Below are 10,480 nucleotides of genomic sequence, written 5' to 3'. Positions count from 1 at the left end.
TTCTACTTGCTAGGGAAGTGTTCTACCACTGAGTCACAACCCCAGTCTCCAAAATGGACTGGATGTGTGGCTCAAGCGGTAGAGCACCTACTTCACAAGCATGAACTCCTGAGTTCAAATCACAGTCCCACCAAAAGAGATAGAGATAGAGATAGAGAGAGAGAGAGAGAACCGATTTCTCATTTGGAAGGTGATGGGGCTGGTGGTGTGGCTCAAGTGGTAGAGCACCTGCCTAGCAAGCGTGAGGCCCTGAGTTCAAATCCCAGTACCACCACTGAAAAACAAAAACAAATGCCATTTGAAAGGCCAGAACTCTGCCTGGGAGCTGCAGAGAGGAAATTCAGCCCAGGCTGGTGCCTTGGGGGCAACGTTGGTCCAGAAAGATTTATGGTTCCAGGTCTGCAGTGAAAGAACTGGCCTGCAACAGGAAAGAACTCCACTAGTAGACAGCCACCACCTGCCCCCACTGTCCTCCCGCCAAACCTGGTGCAGAGCTCCAATTTTGTGTGACCACATCTGTACTCCAGCACAAAAGACCACACATCACCAACCTGGGACAGAGCTCAGTCACAGTTGCCCAGAGAGAAACTGTAGCCCAGTCCCAACCCTACATCACAGATTGCCATCTGCCACCTCAGATTTTCCTTTTCACAGCTAACGAATTACAAGACTGGCCGGTTTGTCTCTTTTTAATCTCTGGTATCCTTCTGTGTTTATGCCTAAACATGAGTCCTGTGTGCTATTATGTGTACCCAGATTTATGTATCGACATTAAAACACCATCTGGAAAAGCGAATGACTCTTTGAAGCCTTGGAGAAAGTGCCAGATGGAGGTTTACATGGCTCTTGTTCCTGAAAGTCCTGCATTGAAAAACATCCTCGAGTATGATAAGTAGTCTAGCTGGGTGCCAGTGGCTCATGCCTGTAGTCTTAGCTACTTGGGAGACTGAGAGCCAGAAGATCATGGTTTAAGGCCAGCCCAGGTAAAAAGTACATGAGACCCCATCTCCAAAATAGCCAGAGCAAAATGGACTGGGGGAGTAGCTCAAGCAATAGAGCGCTTGCAAAGCAGGTGACCTGAGTTCAAGCCCCAGTCCCACCAAAATGAAAGAAAAAAAGGGGGAGAGTCCATTCAGTAATCCTAGTTTTTTTTTTTTTTTTTGGTGGTGCTGGGGCTTGAACTCCGGGCCTCCAACTTGCTAGTCAGGTGTTCTGCTACTTGAGCCACACCCCTAGCTCTTTTTGCTTGAGCTATTTTTTGAATGGGGTCTAGAATTTATGACTGGGTTAGCCTATTTACACTTCCTGTGTAGCTGAGATGACAGGTGCGTGCCACCACACCTGGCTTTTATTGGTTGAGATGTGATCTTGCTAACTTCCTACCTCTAATAGCTAGGATTGCAGGTGTGAGCCACCAAGCCTAGCAATCCTAGTCTTTGTTATCAATGAAATGCACACATATAAACCTACCATCTAACAAGGAAGTTTTTGTTGTGGTTGGTTTTTTTTTTTTCTTTTTTCAGTGCTAGGGATGGACCTCAGGGCCTCCAGCATGCTAGGCAAGTTCTACCACTGAACTTCACCCTCAGCCCTGTAAGCCTGTATGTATGTGGTAGTGTGGTCCACAGAACAACAGTCTCCAAAGTTGTCACATGGCAAAGGTGACCAATCATGTGACGGGGAGATCATCCAGTGGGCATAATCTAATCGTATGGGGTCTTGAAAGTGGTGACCCTTCCAGGTTGCTGTGGAAGAGATGGACACAACAAATCCCATCTGGTAGTTATGTGTCCACTTGCCATCTGAAAAAGCATTAAATGATGGCCTTACTTCCTGTCACAGATGACCTTTGAGGTTGGTTGTTGTACATGTGTCCACGTAGAAGTGGTCCAGAGAAGATGGCTGGACTAAGGGCAGGCAATGACTGCCAGGAGACTATTAGTATTCTCTCTGGGTAGGGTTCATGTGAGCCTGTATCTGGGGTTCTGGGCCTGGAAGCTTGCTTACTCAGGTGCATCCTAATGTGCTAGTGGGCAGGGCAGTTGATCCCTGAGTCCTCCGAGATTGTCCAGGCAGCCTCCCTTGGTGCCATGGTTCACCTAAAGGTCAGGTTTATCAGAAGCCCTGAGGGGCCAGTCAGGCTGTGGGGGAGGAAGCTGGTATATGGAACTCTCTGCCCAATGATGCTAGTTTCAGACTAGCCAGCCTGTGTTTTGGGCACAGGTAAGACATTAATCAGCTTTGTGTCACTATAACCAACTACCGGACACAGGCTACTTATGAAATAAAGGGAGTTAGATTTCTGCTCATGGTTCTGGAGGGTCAAGTCCAGATTGGAAGGCCCCATTGGTATGATACTCTGGTGATGGCATGGCATCATGGTGGGAGCTCATGCTGGAGGGTTTGCTCCAGAGTCAGGAAACAGAGAGAGGAGAGTGATGAGTCAGTGTCCTTCAGCGGCATGTCTCCAATGACCTAAGAACCTTCCACAAGACCCCACCTCTCTTCTGTCTCTGTCTCTCTCTCTCTCGTCAGTGTTGGGTCTAAACTCAACGCCTTGCACTTAAACTTGCCAGGCAGGCCCTCTACCACTTGAACCATGCTCCCAGTCCTTTTTTGCTTTAGCTATGTTATGTTTTGGATAGGATCTTGTGTTTTTGCTGGCCTCAGTCTGTGATCCTTCTACCTACATGCCTCCCGTATAGTAGGGATAACAGGTGTGCACCACCATGTCCAGCCCAGGGCCCTACAACTTAAAGATTCATAGCACCTCTCAAGACTGCCACTCTGGTACTAAGCTCTTACACATTGACTTCTGGGGTACACTTTCCATTTTGAAACCATAGTAAACTGCTTGTAGGTATTACCTTTTCTTTCTCTAGAACCTTCATCTGCATATTTTTTCTGCCTCTTTCTTTCTACTTTATTTGGCCTCATGTTTTATAATATGCTTTGTTTTTGTTATTCTTTGTGGTACTAGACATGGAACTCAGGGCCTAATGAATGTTAGGCAAGTGCTCTACCACTGAGCTGCACACCCAGCCCCTGAAATGCATTTTGAAAGTAAGTTCTTTTTTTTTTTTCAAGACAGGTGATATTCAAATGTTTTAAAATGCAAAAGTTACAAAAGGACATTGAGCAAAAGTTTCCTTCCCATCCTGGGGTGGGAAATGCATAATTTGCTCTTGAAAAAAATGTGGCCTTTCTCTCCAGCAGGGTAGGTGTGAGCTTCTCCTGTATGGAACTGGATCCTGAGAACAGGAGTGGAAACTGCTAGGTCTCTTTAGGCTTGGGCTGGGAAGTTCTGAAAGACTACATTCAGTATCCTCTTGGTCAAAGTCAAGTTACAAGGCCAGCCCAGTTTCAAGGGTTGAGGAGAGTACTCCATCACTTGATGGCCAGAGTTGCAGAAACACTTTGGCCACAGGGAGGCGTGACTCATGGGGGACTCTGCCACATGAGATGGATATATCAGGCCTCCCTGTTGCTCAAGACAAAGTATGCATTGTGCCTGAAAATGGGCATGAGAGGGCTCTGTAACAGGTGTAAGAATTTCTGGGAGGACATCCTACTTGCTAGGAGGCATGTGGTCACACAGGTTGTTTGCCTGCCCTCTCTCCAAATTCTAAGTATTGGAGGTAAACCAACCCCAAATCCTGACCTTAGATCTCCCCTCTGTATTTCCCCAATGAATTCATCAGTAGCAGTCTGTAGAGAGTAATCATTTAGTAACTGCATTGCCTTTTCTGTACATATTCTGTCTTGAAAACTTGAACTGCAAGATGGCCTTCTAATAAGTCACCTTTTTTTCATATGTGCAGTGCATCACTATAAACATCTGTGGACTTGCACTCGTTTTCCATTTGAAAACGAGCATTAAGACCCAACTCAGTTTTCCATAACCCATTCTTTGTTGATTTAATATCCTTATAGTTCCTTGCAAGATGCATATAATACACTCAGGTTTATCAAAAGGCATACATAGAGTTCTCTCAGCAGTGAATCTAGACTTGTTTTAAGTTTCTTTCTTTCTTTTTTTTTTTTTTTGTGGTACTAGGGCTTGAACTCAGGACCTACACCTTGCCCTTTTTGTGTTAGGTATTTTTGAGATAGGGTCTAGCAAACTATTTGCCTGGGGGGGCTTTGAACTGCCATCCTCCTGATCTCTGCCTCCTGAGTAGCTAGGATTACAGACATGAACCACTGGCACCCAGCATTTACTATGCTTTGAAATTTAGGCAATTTCTTTTGCCAAAAGTTTCTTTTCTTTTTTAGTGGGACTGGGGTTTGAACTCAGGGCTTCACGCTTGCAAAGCAGGTGCTCTACTGCTTTAACCACACCTTCAGTCCCAGAAGTTGCTTCATGGGGAACTCTAGCAAGGCCCTGGTTGGTTCAAAAGAGCTGGGTGTCTGGATCTCCTGTCCGACCAGCAGCCTCACAGGATCTGAACTCTTAATCCACACTTAAGGGAAAAGGCACACAGTTTTCTGCATGAGAAGCACAACTTACAAACCTGGAAGGCCCAATGTTCTGTCTCTCCATCAGCTCAGGAGGCATGTCTTTGCTCACAGTCAGCTGTAGACTAGTGTCAGCTGCAGGACACCTCCATGCAGTGTGTCCCCATGGGTAGGGTGGAACTGCAGCTAGAACTGCTCAGCTAATGTTGACTGAGCACTGTCCTGGGGGCCGGGGATGTAGTGCTGAACTAAATATCCCTGTCCTCATGGAGGGATTCCTAATGAGGGGATACAGATGAGAAACAAACACAGAATCAGGAAAAGTAAAGTAGGTGGAGTAGAGGGGAGAGGGCATAGCTTGGGAATGAACTTTAAGTGGAGCACTTGGAAAATGGCCTTTTTAAAAATTTGGCAGCACTAGGGTTTGAACTCAGGGCCTTGCACTCACTAGGTAGGTGTTCTTACCACTTGAGCCACTCTGCCAGATGGAAAATGCCCTTTGAAGAGATGATGCTGACACAGATTGGGATGAAGAGTATGAGCGAAATGGTGGGGAAATGGGCAGGATAAGCAGGCAGTGGGGAAAGCTCCATATTGTGCCTGTGTGTTCAAGGAATCAGATGGATGAGGAGTGAGCATGGTTTAGTGTTGTTGTGAGCAGGAAGGTGGCATTTAGCAGAAAGTGTTTCTTGGGCATGAACCTTAGATGACTGAACAGAAATGTATGGTAAGCATACAACACACACTAGATTTCAAAGACTTTAGCACAAAAAAACCCAGCTACAAACCATTTTATAATTAAGTTTAAATGATAATATATTAGATATATTAGTTTAAATCAAATATCATCAAAGTTTATCTTACCTATTTCTTCGTACTTTTTAAATGTGGCTACTAGCAAATTTGGAATTGCAGATGTAGGGTTAGGGGTATAATAGTTCAGTGTTATGCATATGCTTAGCACGTGTGAGGCCTCAGGTTTAATCCACAGCACCAAACTACTACTACTGCCAGTACAATGACTACCACCACTACCAACAACAGAAAAATAAAATCATGCATGTGGCATGCATTTTACTTCTACTGAACTGCATTGGTTAGAGACCTGGGTTCTGCCACCAACTCCTCTTAAGTGGCCTGAGTCCTGGACTTCTGGTACCTACTCTACCTGTAAGGAGCTTGGACATGGTCTCTCTTGCCCTCACAACAAGAAACAATCAACCAAACTGAAAATCTACAGAGAACCAAGGTCATAGGACAAACTGACACTCCAAAACCTGGAAAGCAGATACACAGAGTACTGATCAGCTTACTCCAAGCACATGCTCTTGGGCTCAGTGACTGGCAGGAATATTTCAACCATAATTTGGGCAAATTTCTACAGGTAAGAATAAACTGGTTTGAGAGTTAAAAACTCCTGGGGCCCAGATTAAGGGGAGGCTCCCCTACTTTTGTGGGTTTTGCCTTTAGGAGCCTTACCAGGTTCTCATACTGAATATCCTAGAAACAGTCCCTTCATATTTGGCACAGGGTGGGAAAAAGTAATCACTTTGAAATAAACCCAGAGTATTCTCTATAACAGAACCTGAAAAGCATTACACTAAAGCCTATTTGCCTCAGTTTCTTTTACCCACTAAATTGAGTTCAGCTTTTTACAGGAATGCTGAAGGTCAACTGAGAGACAAAACAAGCATCCAAACTGGTCTCAGATACGCAAAGGTTATAGATTTATGAAACTAAAGTAACTCCATCTCTCTCTCTATATATATACATTTATATATGTAATATACATACATGACCTTTGCCCTTTTGAGCCCAACTTACTTTGCTTAACATGATTATCTCTAGTTCTATCCATTTACCTGCAAACAACACAATTTCAGTCTTCTTTACAGTTGAATAATACTTCCTTTTTCTTTTTCTGGTAGTACTGGGTTTGAACTCAGGGTCTCACACTTACTAGGCAGGTACTCTAACACTTGAGCCACTCAGCGAGCCTGCACCACATTTTCTTAATCCATTCATCAGTTGTAGGGCATCTGGGCTGTTTCCATAGCTTGGCTATTGTGAATAGTGCTGCAATAAACATGACACACTTAGCTTTTTTATTGGTTGAGATGGGGTCTTGCAAACTTTTTGCCCTGATGGCTTCAAACCATGATCCTCCTGATCTCTGCCTCCCAGAGTTAGGATTACAGGCATGAGCCACTCATTTGGCTCCCTCAGACTTTTTAACATAGGCAATCATATCTACAAATGTTCCTCTTAGTGCCTTCATCCCACAAGTTCTGGTAAGTTGCATTTCCATTTTCATTTTAATATATGAATTTTAAAAATTCCTTCCTCATTTCTTCAATGACTGATTTAAAAGTGCATTGCACCATCTCCATGTGTTTGTATAGTTTTTATAGTTTCTCTTATTATTGATGTCTAATTTTATTCTAGTACAATCTGATAAAATACAAAAAACTATTTGTTTTCTTGAATTTTTAAGACTTGCTTTTATGACCTAAAATATGATGTATTTTGGAGAAAGATCCATTGACTGCTGAAAAGCATGTATATTTTGCAGCTGTTTTTTGAATATTCTGTAGGTGTCTGTTAAGTCTTTTTGATCTATTGTATGATTTAACCCTGATGTTTCTTTGTTGATTTTTTTGTCTGGATGGTCTTTCTAATCAGGACAGTGTGAGCTGGTGGAGTGGCTCAAGTGATAAGAGCACCTGCCTAGCAAGTATGAGGCCCTGAGTTCAAACTCCAGTGCTTCCAAAAAAAAAAAAAAATGAGAGTGTGGTATTGAAGTCACATGGTATTATTGTATCTAGACCTATCTGTCCCTTCATGTCCAATTGTGTTTGTTTTATATAATTATATGCGCCAACATTTGTTGCATACAAATTTATAGTCATTATATATTCTTATGGATTTTTTTTGGTGGTAGTGTGGTTTGAACTCAGGGTCTCATGTTTGCTAGGCAAGCACTCTATAACTTAAGTCATTCTGTCAGCCCTTATTATATATTCTTGATGGAGTGTACCCTCTATTAATATATAGTGACCTTCTTTCACTCTTTTGATAATTTTGAGTTGAAGTTTACCTTTTCAGATATGAGTATAGTTGTTCCTGCCTGCTTTTGGTTTCTACTTGCTTGATATATCATTTTTCATCCTTTCACTTGCAGTCTGTATGTGTCTTTGCCAGTGAGATATGTCTCTTGCAGACAACAAATACTTGATTTTGTTTTTCCATTCAATCAGCCAATCTGCATATTTTAATTGGAGAGTTAAGACCATTTACATTTGGGGTTACTATTGAGAGGTATTTGCTGATTCCTATAATTTTGTTGGTTCTTTTCCTGGTTGATTCAATTAGTTTGTTTGTTTTTTTTCTTTCTAGAGAGAAAACTCTTGAGAGTTTGATGGTTTACTGAGTTGAATATGATTGGTTTTCCTCTTCTCACTTATTTATCTATTCTTCTCCTAAAATTTACTCTTTTCTGACCTCTAAGATTTGTGATCATCTTTACTCCTCATCTGTTTGTATGATTCCTTTAAGTATCTGTAATACTGGTTTAGTGGTCATGATTGCTTTAGTTTGTGTTTATCTCAGAAGGTCTTTTATTTCTCTATCAATTTTAAAGGATACCTTTGCTGAATATAGTAATCTTAGTTAACAGTTATTTACTTTCAGAGCTTGAAATATACCATTCCATGCTTTCCTGGCTTTTCAGGTTTCTGCTGAAAGTCTGGCGCAGTTCCAACCAATTTCTTTTTATAAGTTGGCATTTTTACTTTCCAGATTTCAATATTCTTTCTTTATTCTATAGTTAAGCATTTTGACTCTAATGTGACATGGAGGAGTTGTGTTTTGTTTATCTCTTTTTAGGGTTATATATGGCTCCTGTATTTGGATATACATTTCTTTTCCTAGATTTGGGAAATTTTCTGCTGTAATTTCATTTAATAGATTTTCTATGCCATTAGTTTTGTATCTCAGCTCCTTCTACTGCATGGATTCTTTGGTCCCTACATTGCATCCTAGTTTTCTTGAAAGTTGTGGTCATGCTTATTATTTATTTTTAATTTTTTTGGCAGTACTGGGGTTTGAATTCAGGGCTTTGTACATGCCAGGCAGGTGCTCTACCATTTGAGCCACATCCTCAGCCCTTTTGCTTTCATTATTTTTCTAAAGCTGGCCTTGGCTGCGATCCTTCTATTTACGTTTTCTGTGTAGCTGGGATGACAGGTATGTACCATCATATTCGGCTTTTTATTGGTTGAGATGTTTCTTTCAAACTTTTTGCCTCGGCTGGCCTTGTACCATGATCCTCCTGATCTCTGCTTCCTGAGTAGATTATAGGCAGGAGGTGCCATGCCCAGTTTCTTTCTTTCTTTCTTGATTTCTGTCCAAATGCAGTATTTCATTTGTCTAAAATCCCTGATATTATTTCTTCTGCTTGGTTTGGTCTATTGGTGATGTTTTCCACTGAATTTTTAATATGATCCGCTAAGTTACTTCCAACATTTCTGTTTTTGTTTGTTTCCAGAATCTCATCTCAATATCCTTGCTAAAATTTTCATCCACATTGCTGACTTTGTCATCCTGGTGGTTTTTTTTTTTTTTTTTTGGTGGCACTGAGGTTTGAACTCAGGGCTTCATGCTTGCTGGGCAGGTGCTCTTACCACCCAGAGCTACACCTGGTTATAAGGAACCTTACAGGTTGTATGCTGTGCAGGTTCCCGCTTGCTTCTCAGTACCCGCAGTTTTGCCCCCAGGGGCATCAAGTGTCCAATCCTAGTGGTCCATAGATAACAGATTTGAATCTAAAACATAAAACTATAAAACATCTAGGAACAGGATAAAATGTTAGTACACAGTAATTGATGAACAATTCTTAGGCATGTCACTAAAAGTAAGATTCCTAAAAGAAAATTGATACATTGCACATCATCAAACTTTCTTTTGTTGTACTGGGATTTGAACTTAGGGCCTTGTGCTTGATAGGAAAGTACTCTACCACTTGAGCCATACTCCCAGCCCTTTTTACTTTTTAAGCTCATTTTTTCAGAGATGGACTTGGTTTTGCAGAGGGACAGCCTCAGACTGTAATCCTCATACTTCTGCCTCCTGTGTAATTTGGATTATAGATACGTGCCATACTCAGTTTGGTTTTTGAGATAGGGTCTCACTAACTTTTTTTCCACCAGGCTGGCTTTAAACTGCTATCCACCCGTCTCTACCTCCCATGTAGCTGGGATTACAAATCTGGGCCACCATGCCTTGGCAGTACTGGGGTTTGAACTCAGGGCCTTAGGCTTTCTAGGCAGGCGCTGTACCACTGAGTCACCTTGCCATCCCTTCTTTGTGACGGGTTTTTTTTTGAGGTAGGATCTTGATAACTATTTGCCTGGGCTGGCTTCAAACCTCAATTCTCCTGATTCTGCCTTCTAAGTAGCTTGGATTAGAAGCATTAGTTGCATGAGCAACTGGTATCCAGTTTGGCCTCAAACTCTTGATTCTCCTAACTATACCTCCCAATTCCTGAGATTACAGGCATGTGCCATTACCACCAGCTTGATAAAGAACTTACAAAAAAAAAGTACTCTCAAAATTCATTCACAAGAAAAGCAAATAGAAAATGAGCAAACGCATTTATATATATGCCTTTACATATGGTAAATGAGAACATGAAAATATGTTCAACCACACTAGCTATTGGGAAAATTCAAATTATGACCACCACCTATCAAAATAGCTAATACAAAGATCAGTGACAGATTGGAGGTGTGGCTCAAGTGGTAGAGCCCTTGCTTTGTAAGTGCAAAGCCCTGAATTTAAACACTGGTTCCACCAACAAAACAAACAACAAAATCCCCCCAAAACAGTGACAATACTAAATGCTGGTAACCATGCAAATAAACGGGATCTCTCCATCATTGCTGGTGGGAATATAAAATGGTACAATGGTTCCAGAAACATTCAACTGTTTCTTAAATAAAATGTATGATCTAGCATTTGTACT

At 41.8% G+C, this 10,480-nt stretch overlaps 1 non-coding gene across 1 annotated transcript; it reads left to right on the top strand.

Annotated features, from left to right (window-relative positions):
* The first annotated feature begins 201 nt into the window (after positions 1 to 201).
* Positions 202 to 274, top strand: Trnaa-agc (transfer RNA alanine (anticodon AGC)). Its single transcript has one exon. It is a non-coding gene; the product is annotated as a tRNA-Ala (tRNA).
* The last annotated feature ends 10,206 nt before the right edge of the window (positions 275 to 10,480 follow it).

Source organism: Castor canadensis, chromosome 4 (genome assembly GCF_047511655.1).
Source record: "Castor canadensis chromosome 4, mCasCan1.hap1v2, whole genome shotgun sequence".
In the NCBI taxonomy this organism is placed as follows: domain Eukaryota; kingdom Metazoa; phylum Chordata; class Mammalia; order Rodentia; family Castoridae; genus Castor; species Castor canadensis.
This window is presented reverse-complemented; position numbering and strand designations above follow the sequence as displayed.